The sequence below is a fragment of the Lissotriton helveticus genome, chromosome 2_1, assembly GCF_964261635.1.
Source record: "Lissotriton helveticus chromosome 2_1, aLisHel1.1, whole genome shotgun sequence".
NCBI classification, from domain to species: Eukaryota; Metazoa; Chordata; class Amphibia; order Caudata; family Salamandridae; genus Lissotriton; species Lissotriton helveticus.
The window spans coordinates 1,228,321,250-1,228,334,557 of record NC_136059.1 but is presented as its reverse complement, the minus strand read 5'-3'; the positions used below and the strand labels follow the sequence as shown (position 1 = coordinate 1,228,334,557).

General features: G+C 48.5%; 1 pseudogene; it reads right to left on the bottom strand.

Moving 5' to 3' along the window:
* Positions 1–6,436: 6,436 nt before the first annotated feature.
* On the bottom strand, positions 6,437–6,592 carry LOC144820530 (U2 spliceosomal RNA; annotated as a pseudogene).
* Between the last annotated feature and the right edge of the window lie 6,716 nt (positions 6,593–13,308).

The following is a 13,308-nucleotide window of genomic DNA, read 5'->3' as shown; positions in this document are numbered from 1 at the left end:
ATTTCACATTTTTTTTTTCTTTCCTACTTGTTAGGGCGTCGTTTCTGGTTCAGATACTTCAATCGTCACCTTCCACAACACCCTATTTATTCGTAAGTCGTTGGTAACAAACTTGGCAACAAGTGCGCAAGCTATCCCATTGACCTTTTACCTGTGAAGGGAAAAGGTCATGTTAATAAAATACATACAGTAAATTATTACATGTACTCCACCTGTCTTCATCCGCTCTCTCTCCTCTCTCCCATCGCCGAACTGGTTCCTGGATTGAATGGAAGAATAGGCAAAAACAGGTTAGTGGTCCCTCCGGGGCTCCTTGCGTTACAAGTAGGCCTCCTTCGGGGTTGCTTTCGTTGCCCAGACCTTCCTGGGACCCCTGAGGTACAGGGGACCCCGTTGGGTCCTCAGGTTTCGTCGTCGATATCTCCATCTGATCCGTCCAGTGCTGCGTAGTCGTGCAGGAGGCTGTGGTTCGTCTTACGGCATCCCAGGGTTGATGTCTCCTTTTTCCTTACTACCAGGCGGTTTCTGAAGAACAGAAGAACATCTTTGAAGCAGCACAGGAGCCTCCAGCAGCCCTGGAGGTCGCCTAGTGCATGTGCCCCTGGGAACAGTCCATACATCACCGAGTCAGCAGTGATGCAGGTCGTAGGTATCCAGGCCCTAAGCTCCGTGCCTAGGGCCTTCAGCAGGTCCTGTGCGTACGTGCACTCCCAGAAGAGATAGTATGTTGTCTCGTCCACGGTGCACCCTCTTGGGCAGGACTTGTATCGATTGAGTCCTCTTGTGTGCATGAAGGCTCTCACAGGGATTCCTCCTTGGATGGCCATCCAGGCGGTGTCTTTGTGCTGGTTTGTCAGGCGTTTGGAAGCGATGTTTCCCCACACGTGGTCTGCTGTGGCTGAGGGGAGGGCACCGATCGGCTCGCTGATGTCTCTGGCACGTATCTGCCATTGGACAAGTCGGGGGGTCCATGTGGCGGGGCTACTTGCCTCCAGTCCGAACTCCTTTACAAACTTCTCCACTTCTTTGTAGTACCATGGGGTCTCCCAGTTGTACGGGACGGTCATCAGCCACTCTGCCCATCCCAGGCGTCTCCATGTTGGCAGCAGGAAGAAGCGTGCCATCAGAAAGCCAGTGTGGCTCTTGTCTTTGGCCCTCAGGGTGGTCCTCACGCAGTCGCACACAAAGGTTCCCCTCAGGATGGTGGCGATGTCCGGCACTCCCTTGCCTCCCTTGTCGTGGGTCTTGAACATCACCGCCCTCTTCACTCTGTCCATCTTCGAGCTCCAGATGAAGTAGAAGATCATTCTCGTGATGGCCTTGGCCGTTCTGGTCTGCACAGGCCACACTTGAGTGACGTACTGGAGTACTGGCAGGGTCTCGTTCCGCAGGACCAAAGACTTACCTTCGATCGTCAGCTTCCGGAGGCTCCAGAGTCCCAGCTTCTGCCTCGTCTTTGCCAGTCTTTCCTCCCAGTTCTTCTCTGCTGCAACCTCTCCGCCAAACCAGACTCCAAGGATCTTCAGGAAGTCCTGCTTGATGGAGAATGGCAGTGGGTCTCGGGGGGCCCAGTGTCCGAAGAGTAGGGTTTCCGACTTGGCGCTGTTGATCTTCACTCCTGATGTCTTCCCAAACTCGATACAAGTCCTTTCCAGTTCCCTTATGGACGGTCCGTCCGCGCAGAATACTGAGACGTCGTCCATGTAGAGGGAGCACTTCACCTCTCCGCTTCCTCCGCTTCCCGGTGCCTTTACTCCTCTGATGTTCCTGTTCTGCCGGATGCGTTCTGCGAGGAGCTCAATTACGCAGATGAACAGGAGGGGGGAGAGCGGGCATCCCTGCCTCATCCCTGATAGGACCGGGAAAGGGTCGGTACTCCAGCCGTTCCCTGATGTCGTGCTGGAGATGTCTCTATACATTGTTTTCACCACGTCGCAGAAAAAGTCTCCCAGTCCCAGTGCTCTGAGTGCCCGTTCCATGAACTCATGGGAAACCCGGTCGAACGCCTTTTCCTGGTCCAGGCTGACCAAGGCCATCGGGATCTTGCGGCCCTTGACGTACTCGATCATGTCCCGGACCAGGGCCAGGCTGTCCGCAATTTGCCGGCCCGGTATACCACAGGTCTGGTCTGGGTGGACTATCTTTGCTATCACTTTCTTTAGGCGGTTGGCCATTACCTTCGCGAGAATCTTGTAGTCCACATTGAGAAGAGAGATGGGCCTCCAGTTTTCGAGGTCTTCTCTCTCTCCCTTCTGTTTGTACAAGAGTGTTATGATGCCCTCTCGCAGGGATTGCGGCATACTGCCCTTGCCCACCATTTCCTCGTAGAGGTCCAGCAAGTCCGGCCCGATCAGGTCCCACAGTTCGACATATAGTTCCACTGGGAGACGTCATTCCCGGGTGTCTTGCCTCGCTTGGAGGCTGTGGCGGCAAAGTGCAGCTCTTCCAGGGTGAAAGGCGCGTCCAGGCCTTCTCTCTCTTCCGGACCCAGTGTCTTTGAGATGCCCTCCAGGAAACTGTCCGCCTGGGCTCTCTCTGACGACTTCGGTGAGTAGAGTTCGCCGTAAATGTCCGTTACGACTCTCATGACTTCCTCTTTCTCACTTTGGAGGTTGCCCTCCGAGTCCCGAAGTTCCACCAGCGGCGTGTGGGCTGAGTGAATTTTCTTAAAGAAGAACGAGTTGCATTTCTCACCCTTCTCGAGGTTCTCGGTTCTGGTCCGGAAGATGATTTTCTTGGATTCTTCCCTGAAGTGCTCTGTGAGCCCTTTTCGGGTGTCCTCCAGGTCATCATCCACGTCCCATCCCCTGAGCTCGAGTTCGTACAGTTGTTGCAGTTTGCTCTGCAGCCTCCTGAACGTCCTCTTCTTTTCCCGTGCAGCAGCTCTGCTTGCATCCTGGAAGAAGTTCCGGCACCTGACCTTCACCCATTCCCACCACTCGCTGGCGGATTGAAAGAGGCCCTTCATGTCCTTCCACTCTATGTACGCGTCTCTGAGGTTCGCCACTAACTCCTCGTTGTCCAGCAAAGAGCAGTTCAGCTTCCATGAACCTGGGCCAGCGGGGAACTTCCCTGTAAGTTCCCCCTCGAAACTGACTGCTCTGTGGTCAGAGAAGAGGACGGCGACCATGGAGCTTCGCCCAGGCTTTACTGTTGGGGAGATGAGTAGGAGGTCGATCCGTGAACGCACGGATCCGTCTGGCTTGCTCCAGGAATAATTCCTGGCTTTCGGCCCCATGCTCCCGATGACATCCTGGAGGGACGCCTCCTTTATCATCTCCACCAACAGCCTGGATGTCACATCCATCCCTGCAGAGCCTGGCCCACTGTGTCCATCCAACTCTACTATGCAGTTGAAATCACCAGCCATCAGAATGGTTCTGGAGGTCACGAGTTGCATCCTGAGCACCCTGAACATCTCGAGTCGCTCATTCTTCTCCGGGGGGGCATAGCCGTTGATGAGCCGAACGGGCTCACCGGCCCACGAGCCGTCCACGACCAGCACTCTGCCGTTGACCTGCTCGGTGACTTTGTCCACGGTGAAATGCCTTCCCCTGATTAGAATGGCCACTCCAGATGATTTGAAATCGTTCCCTCCAGACCAAAAGGATGTCCCGTGCGTCCACTGCCCTTCAAGCTGGCTGTACGACTGGGTGTACGGAATCCCGCATTCCTGCAGAAAGCAGATATATCAGTTCTGGGTGGCCAGGAAGTGCAACGTGCCAACCTGCCTGACCTGATCTTTCATGCTTCTGACGTTTAGGGTGAGCAATGATATAGCCATTGTCTCTGTGCTATCGGTCAGTGTCTGGTTTCGGTACCTACTGGGGTTGAAGGCCCTGGGTGTACCTACTGTGCTTGTAGGTTCTCCTGTTCTTCCGTTGGCCCCCACTCTTCTGAGGATTCCCCTGTGCATTGGATGAGCACCTCAGTTTCTACTTCCAGGTCCCAATGTTCTGGTACGGTATGGTCGCCAAGCTGTCGAGTTGGCGGTGGAGGTCCTGGAGGGTTGACTCTTCCGTTTCTGGCTTGTCTTCCTCTTCCTCCTCCATCTCCTCCTCTCTGTCGCTCTCTATGAGGATGGCATTATCGTTTTCTGTTTCTCCGTCGGTGCCCGCGTTATTCACCTTCTTGCTCTTCAGGAAGTCCTCCTTCACTGGTAGCTTCCTTTTCTGGGGGTTTGTCCGTTGGGGGTTTCTGTCTGGTGTCTCCTCCTCCTCCAGCGTCTCCGGATTGGGGTCAGGTGGCGGTGGTTTGTGCGCTGTCGCCATCTGGATCCTTTCGCTGGTGCGTTTTTGTTCTTTGGCTTCTGTGTGTTTTAAGGCCTTCTGGCGCAGCGATTGGGCTTGGACTTGCGTCCACGACTCCTGTATGGTCACCCAGTCGTCCTCACTGTCTTCCTCAGGTCTTCCTTCTTTCTTCTTTCCTTTCTTTTTGTCTGTCTTCTTTGCTACCTTTGCCTTGGCAGATTCCTTTTTCTCCTTTCTTGCCTCCTTGGTCTCTGTGTCTGGCATTGGTGCCATCTCTCCGGTGGCCTCCTTTGTCGGTGCTGTTTCTTGCGGTGCTCCGTCGTTGGGGGGTTCCGGTTGTTCCTTGGCTGGTGTTCCCTCAGCCGGTGTGGGTTCCCTCAGGGTTTCCCTTGGCGGGGCCTTCACTGACACTCCGTCCTCGGGGTTCCCTTTGGGTGTCTGGGGTTCCTTGGCTGGTGCCGTCACAGTAGGTGGTGGTGGACCTGTGTTTGGTCCTGCTTTGGGGCCCTCTACGTTGCTCTGGCCTGGTCCTGTGGGGGTTGCTGTTTTCGGATCCTGGCCCTTCTGGTCTACCGTCCCGGGTGCCGCTGTTGTTTTCCCAGTTTGGTCTCTGGCATCCTTCAGGAGGGTGTTCAAGTTGGCATTGGCTTTTGCCGAGAGCTTCGGCCTGGTCTGTCTCCGTGGTTGGCTCCAGGCTGGGCTCGCTGCAGCTGCCGCTGCATATGTCTTCGGCAGGTCTGACGTGGGGCATCGGTAGTACGTGTGGCCCACCTCTCCACAGAGGTTGCACTTCCTGGTCCCTTTGCATGTGCTTGCGTCGTGTCCGGACTGCTTGCAGATCCAGCAGAATTTCACTGGGCAATCCTTGCCGGCGTGGCCCGTGCCTTCGCACTTCCTGCAGGTGAAGGGTTGTCCTGGGTACTTGATCCTCCCCATGTCTGATCCTAGGTAGAAGCTGGCCGGTGGGTGTTTCATGCCATCTCTCCCTGTTGGGTCTTTGTGGAGGTTGATCTGTGCCTGCCAGGTCGTGTTCCAAATTCCGTTGGAGTCTCTGACCTTGGTGGGTCCTGTCAGGATGGTGACAGACCTTTGGAGGAGCGACGCGATGTCCTTGTCCAGGATGTGGGGGTTGGTCATCTCAACCGTTACCCTCTTCTCCGTGGTTGCTGGTTCCATTCCTGCCGTTATGCTGAAGTCGCTGTAGAGTGCCTCCTCCTTCTTCCCTTGAAAGAAGTCCCAGTACTTTTTGAAGAGTGCTTGGGTGAAAAAGCTGAGGAGGAAAATCAGGCCTGATGCGGATGCCCGGCAACTCAGCACCTCGTCTTCATGGACCCCTGCTGGTTTGAGTATCTTGTTTACAAACGAGGCTCGCTCCATTCCGGATCCATCTTTATCCTTCATCTCCCACTGCATGAGCTGGGTGTGCCGGTGGGTGATGCAGTACCCATTGAAGGGTTTGGGGGCTGTCCCTTGCCTGGTCCCTGCCTCGCCTTTCCCTCCGCTCCCTGGTTTGGCTGCCTTGGGGTTTCCAGGGACCCCTGTTTTAGCTCCTGGTGCCTTTGGCCCTGAGGCCTGGGGTCCTGGGGGCTTGGGGGGGCCAGCCTTCCCTGCGCTGGTGCCTGCTTCCACAGGTGCCGCCTTACTCGCCGCCTTGCCGCTGTCCCCAGGGGGTAGGGAGTTTGGTTTCTGGGCATCCGGTTGGGGGATGCCTTCTGGGGTGGTCACTGAGGCTTCAGTTTCCATGTCCTCCATTTGGTTGGTTGGGGGGTTTGCCTGGTAATTACTGGGTTACCGCCGGATTACCGAGTTCGCCCTTAGACCGTCCGCCTGGGTTCCTGGGGTGTCTCCCAGCAAACCTTAGAGGTCTGCAGTGCAAGAAACACTGACCAGTCGCTCCTTAGACCTAGGGCAGGGTTATAGGGGTGTCCACCTAAGCATAAATCCCCTTACCAGAGGTCTGGGTACTGTTCAGGCCTGTGAAGGATGTTAGGAGGTGTTTTAAGCCTCCAGCATTAGTCCACACAAACGCCAGGAGAGAGAGAGTAAAAAGCACGCAACGTTACCTGTGCTCTGGGAGCTGGCCGCAGGCCCTTGGGGGTTCTACTTTGAGTTCCTAGTGAACAAACAGGCACCAGCTTGCTGGTGTCCCTCCTCCGCCTTAATTAAAAGCGCGTCGGGCCGTCTCGAAAATTTGCATACATTTGCATAAAGCAAAGTTATTCGCCTCAAAGTCAAAGTCGTAGTACAGTACAAAATCAAATTTCAACTGCGCAGAAACCGCGCTGTGAAACTGATAAGAACAGATACTACACTTGATCTTAGCCAAAAGGCCGACATTTTAGTCACCTTGTTATTGGCCAGTGTTTTACCCCCGTAGTGAGTACCGAAGTGACTGAGTGGTGAGCCCAGCAATTGTATGGCCGGTTCTTAATATTGCATTCAATATAGTATCTGAAATAAATCAAGATAATATATATTTAAGATTGGAATTTGGCTACCAAACTCAGTGGATACCTCCTACGCAAGGAACATGGCCACATACCTTGTATTTTTTTAACCTGTCAAAAATCTGTGCAGCATAATGATTTGAATACGGTCGTGAGGATGATTGTATCAAGCTTTTTAAAGGTGTTTGGAGCGAGAAAGAGGACTAACAAGTACATGGCAGCCATATTGAAAGCCTTCCGAAACTATCGGCCATTTATAAGTGTAGTTAGTTATGCCTTTATTCTTTTAATCGAATTGAAGGTGACTTATTTGACAGTCAATTATAGGAGCCTCGCAAAGTAGTTCATGACATGAATGGGCTCAAATTCCTATATGTTTTGGTACTTGTGATTGCGGCCCATTGATGTTTGCATGGGCACAGATAACGAAAATGACATTGATGGCTATAGAGATGTATCTCAGCCGTCTTTAACTTATTGTTCACTTAATGTGAAGCAAATAAGGGATGTGATTTATTTAATCCTGCCACTTTTATACAACGATGTTAACAACAGATGGACAAAGTAACTCTGTTAATTTGTTTAAAGTGTCAATACGGCAAGGTATTCATTCACAGTATAACATTGTATTGAAGTCAGCGGCATATAAACCACGTATATATAATAGCTTGTTGTAGTGTCAATCCTATTAGCGGTTAATTAACACGATTATATTGTGCTAAGTCAGTGCATTTTCATATCAACCTAGTACTGTAATTTATGTACAATGTTATTGATGCCCAATAATCAACATGTCTGTTAACATATTTTGATGTCAATAAAGCTAGATCCTCTTTTACAATGTTACATTATTATCGTTGGTTACATTTCCATATCAACTTGGATCTGTGTATTTTGTTATCCGATCTATACATCATTGGCTTCATTAAATACATTCATATATGTCAAAAGAATACCTATATTTAACCTCTAAACATAGTGTAAAAATACAGTCACATTAGTGCATCATGCAATCATACATTGTAGTCAAAAATCATGGTAATACAGAAAAATTCTAAATATACTATAGAGTCTCAATCATCCTAAACATTCTTTGTGGGTGCAATATTTTTAAAAAACTCAATTCATTTATACACATATGAACCTATGTGGTTATTAAGTGTATTCAATCAGGTCATAAATGGATAGCAGCCAACTGGACAGTGGAGTTGGGATTCAGCCCACTGTCACCATATGGCGTAAATTAGGGCATACAAGCTAAGGCATGCCATTCTGTGGCCGAGTTGAGCCCTCGATTGACAGTGTCTGCAATGCAAATCAATTTTCCTTCCCTGATCGTGAGAGTTTTATCGACATTGTTCTGTCTTTTTGTGGGTTTAATTACATCAAGCACCCTCTAGAGCATATCAGTTTCAGTGTGACCAAGACGCTGGTAATGGTCCACTAGAGGGGCATTTTCTTTTTGGCATCTAATACGTGATTGGAGTTGAAGGATGCGCTTTTTCACAGGTTGGATAGTTTTACCAATGTAGTGTAAGTTACAAGGACATTGTATACAGTAGACCACACTTGGGGTGTTGCAATTTGAGAAAGATTTCATAGTCAGATTTAAATCATTGATTCTACATACTTTAACCGTATGTGTCGTATCACATGCCCAACACATGTTACTTTTATGGTGTCCAATTAGCGGCACCGACTGTCTCATGCTGTCTACTGCATCTTTGGGTGTGTTATCCTCATATGCATGTACCAATCGATCTTGGAGATTGGTTCCTCTCTTAAAAGCAAACATAGGTTTCTGAGTAAACTCAGGAATTGCTTTCAGTAAATTCCAGTGCTTGGACACGATTTATTTGATAGCATTGGAATGTGTGCCAAACGTTGATACACAGACCAATTTGGTTTTCTTTTGGCATTCCCTGACCATAAGTAGTGCTTCTCGTCATTGTACCAAGCACGCTTCATTGATCTCTTGAGCAATTTAGAGGGATGCCCTTGAGCTTTTAGTTTATCTTTCAATTACCTGGCCTCTATGAAATAATCATCTTTGAAGGTGCAGTTCCTGTGCAAGCGCAGGAACTGACCAAAAGGTAACCCGTCTTTTAGAGCTTGTGGGTGATGGCTGCCATAGTTTAACAAAGTGTTCCTCGAGGTAGGTTTTGTATATAATGTTGTGTAAAGATGATTGTTGATATCATTTTTGATTGTAATATCCAGGAAATTCATTTCCTGTCTATTAAAATCCATTGTGAATTTTAAATGGGGACTCCTTGCATTCAGACAAAGATGAAAATCCCGTAGTTGATCTATTGTGCCGTGCCATACCATAAAGACATCATCAATATATCTAAGCCATTTTCTGATGTTATTTGAAAATGGGTTAGATATATGCCAGATGTGTTCATTCTCAAGGGAGGAGACATAAATATTTGCAATTTTAGGCGCATAAATTGCCCCCATTGCAACTCCTTTTAACTGCTGGTAGAAGGTATTTTGGAATAAGAAAACGTTTTCATATGGAGAAATCCGTACACATTCAACAATGAAACTGGTGGGTACCTCATGGGGTCTGGGTCGTGTTTCTAAAAGATCAGTTAAGATCGTCAACGCCTCTAGTTGTGGAATGTTGATGTATAAACTTTCTATATCCATAGAGACAAGAAAGTGGTTAAGAGGGTTGAAATCATAGTTCTCCGCTGCATTTATAACCGCCACAGTGTCTCTTATATACGATGTTTGATTTACTGCAAAGGGTCTGATAAAATAATCAGAGTATTGGGCCAAAGGCTTCAGGATGGAATTACAGCCCGAAACTATGGGCCGGCCCGGCGGATTTGGGGAATCCTTATGCACCTTTGGGAGCATGTAGATGGCAGGGACCGTCGATGCTTTATTAATTAGAAAAGCTGCTTCTTTCTCAATCAGCCAACATCAAAGCCTGACTTACTTAGTATTGACATTTCTTGTGGTAGTCTGTTTGTTGGGTTGCTTTTTAATTCTTTGTAGTGAGAAGGTACCGAGAGTTGTTTCAACACTTTATTGTAATCAGTTCTTTCCCAGAGCACTATACCACCTCCTTTATCAGCAGGCTTTATTTGAGCATTCGGGAGGGATTGAAGATTTTGTAAGGCCTGTTGATGTTCTTTAGGAAAGTTGGATTTAAATTGTACTTTGTCTCTGAAAAGATTCTCAATCTCAATCATTGTTGCATTTTCAAAAGCAACTACTTCTTTTCTAACCATGGAGTTACTGTAACTATAAGCGATTTCACATTTAAGTCACCTTGTTATTGGCCAGTGTTTTACCCCGGTAGTGAGTACCGAAGTGACAGAGTGGTAGGCCCAGGCAATCTATGGCCCGTTCTTAGTATTTCATTCAATATAGTATCTGAAATAAATCAAGATAATATATATTTAAGATTGGAATTTGGCTACCAAACTCAGTGGATACTTCCTACGCAAAGAGCATGGCCACATACCTTGTATTTCTTTAACCCGTCAGGAATCCGTGCAGCATAATGATTTGCTTACGGTCGCCAGGATGATTGTATTGAGCTTTTTAAAGGTTTTTGGAGCGAGAAAGAGGACTAACAATTTCATGGCCGCCATATTGAAAGCCTTCCATACTAAGAACCCGGGAAACCGAGACAAAATGAATGAAATGAAATGAAATGAAATTAAATGAAAAAGGGTTTTATAAAGCGCAAATCTACCCGAAGGCCTCGTGGCGCTAAGGTTGCTTACTTCTGGGGAAAATTACTGAATTATGTGGAAAAAAGAAAAGTTTTAAGGGATTTCCGGAATTTTAACAGATTGGGCTCATTCCGGAGCGCAGGAGGTAAGGAGTTCCAGGTAGTGGCAGCATTGAGGGAGAAGGAGCGTCCGCCCCACCTGGCTCGTTTAATTTTCTGTGCTGTTGCCAGAAAAGCTGTGCTTGACCGCAAAGATCTTTGGGGGTAGTAGTGAGTGGCTAAGGAGCAGATCATGGCGGGAGCATTTTTCCTCATGGCCTTATGCATGATGCACATTGCTTTGAACTTAACTCTGGCTTGAATGGGCAGCCAGTGTAAGTTTCTCAAGGCCATGGTGCCTGAGTGACTACGGGAAAGGCCCAGCAGCAGACGCGCTGCTGCGTTCTGGGTGACCTGTAGTGTTTTAAGTGTGCTACTCGGTGTGCCCAGATAGAGGGCATTCCCGTAGTCCAGGCGAGACAGGATAATGGCCTGGACCAGTATCCTGCGAGCCTGGAAAGGGAGAAGAGGCAGGACTTTCCGCAGCATGTGCATCAGTCCGAAGCAGGTGGCGGATAGTATGGTGGCTTGCTGAGTAAAAGTGAGGGTGTTATCTAGCCACATGCCCAAGCTTTTAATTTGTTTTTTAGGTTCAGGGGGGGAACCCATGCAAGGTGGCCAAGGTAGGATGGGGCTGGGGTGGGCTGAATTTCCCAGAAACATAAGTTCTGTTTTATCCCCATTGAGTTTTAGATGGGAGGAAGCCATCCAATTTGTGACCGCTACCAGACAACTACTCAAGTTCGAAAGAGTGTGGCCTGGCTGATTCAAAGCTAGCACCAGCTGAGTGTCATCAGCGTAAGTCACAATGTCAAAGCCAAATGGATGGACAATCTCTGCCAAAGGTTGCATGTAAACATTAAAAAGCGTTGGGCTCAGGGAGGAGCCCTGAGGCACGCCTTGGTTAAGAGGCCAGGTTTTTGAGTGGATGTCACCCTCTACCACCTGGAATGTTCGATTTTCCAGGAAGGATTGAAGCCATAAAATGGCGCTGCCCGTTACTCCGAGGAGTTTTAGGCGGGAGAGGAGGATGTTGCTATTCACAGTATCAAAGGCGGCACTTAAGTCTAGCAGCATTATTGCTGTAGTGCCGCCTTGATCCATGTGCCTGCGTGCTAATTCAGTCACAGTCAGAAGTGCCGCCTCTGTCCCCAGTTTAGGACGGAACCCTGCTTGAGAGTCGTGAAGCAGATGGTTTGTTTCCAAGTATGACATAAGACTGGTATTAATATGTCTCTCAAGCAGCTTAGCCACCCAAGGAAGAAGTGAAATAGGGCGGTAGTTAGTCATATTGCTAGGGTCAAGATTAGTTTTTTTTAACAAGGCTTTGACTTGCGCGCATTTCCAAGTACCTGGGACTGTTCCTGAGCTGATTGACTTATTTACAATGTTTAGAATTGCTGGTCTGATGGTGTCAGCAATTTTCATGAGCTGTCGTGGGGGGGCAGGGTCTAGTGGAGAGCCTGTTGTGACTTTCAGCATGAGGGAGTCAAGCAATTCTTCATTTAGTAATGGAAATTCAGCGAGTGGACTGTCAATAGAGGAAGAAGCTGAGTCAGTGACCACTGACTGTTGGCTGGCCTGAACAAAGGAAGAAGAGATATTTTGTATTTTTTGATAAAAATACTCAGCTTGGGCATCACAGCGAGTTTGGGCTTCAAGAGGATTTTGCAGGGAAGAGGGAGTACTGATTAGGGATTTTACTATCTGAAATAGTTCTTTTGAGGAGTTAGCGGAGTTAGTAATTTTTTCCTCGTAGAACAGAGCTTGTACCAGTGTGGTCTTAGTTTTGTATTTCTTAATGGCCTCTCGGTAGCTGGTTTTGTCTTCTTCCTTGAGAGTATATCTCCACGTTCTTTCGAGTTTCCTGCAAATACGCTTTAACTCTTTTAGCTCAGGAGTATACCAAGGAGACTTTTTGGACTTGGTTTTCTCCTTGATAATTTTTTGAGGGGCAGCTGTATCTAAGGTGGCCTGTAACCAATTAATATAGTGAGTATAGAGAGTGTCTACATCACCCTCGGTCAGACGGGGGGTAGAGGATAATAAACTCACCCATAGGTCAGTGGGCAACTTCGACCAGTCCCTACCTTTAAGTGTGGCTCGGGCGGGCGCCAAGCAAAGGCTGGGTATCAGCCAGAGGAGAGGGACCAAAAAATGGTCGATCCAAGGCAGGGGGATAGGGTGGCCAGTAATAAGTCTCTGGTCATTGCTAAGAACCGCGTCCAGTAGATGGCCTTTGATGTGGGTAGGTTCAAAGCCCTTCTGAACGATTTGGAGAGCTGCAAGACCGCTCAGAAAGGTGCTGGCTAGGGGGTCCGTGGGATTGTCCAGGTGAATATTCATATCACCCAGAACAGTAAAATGAGGCGCAGAAACAGCTAAGTCAGCGATCATGGAAGGAAGCTGATTCACAAAATTGCCCATTAGGCCTGGAGGGCGGTAGATAAGTAGGCCAGAGAAGGTTAGTGTGGGGGAAAGGTCAAGTGCAAAGGACATACTTTCGCAAGATGGAATAGTCGCAGGACTGGTTCTGCATTGATAGCAGTTTTTGAAAAGCATGCCTAGTCCTCCTCCTCTGCCCTCTGCCCTGTCCACCCTTTGTAGTCCATATCCCTTGAGTAATATGGCGGAAATATCGGGGTTAACCTCGTGTTTAAGCCAGGTTTCCGTAAGGAAAATAGCATCAGGGTTAGTTTCCTTGAGAAGAATTGACATTTCAGTTGAATGTTTAATCAAGGAACGGCAGTTTAGGGGAAAAAATGTAAAGAGGCTACCGGTTTCAGGTCGCTTAAGAGTGGGACATGGTGCAAAATGA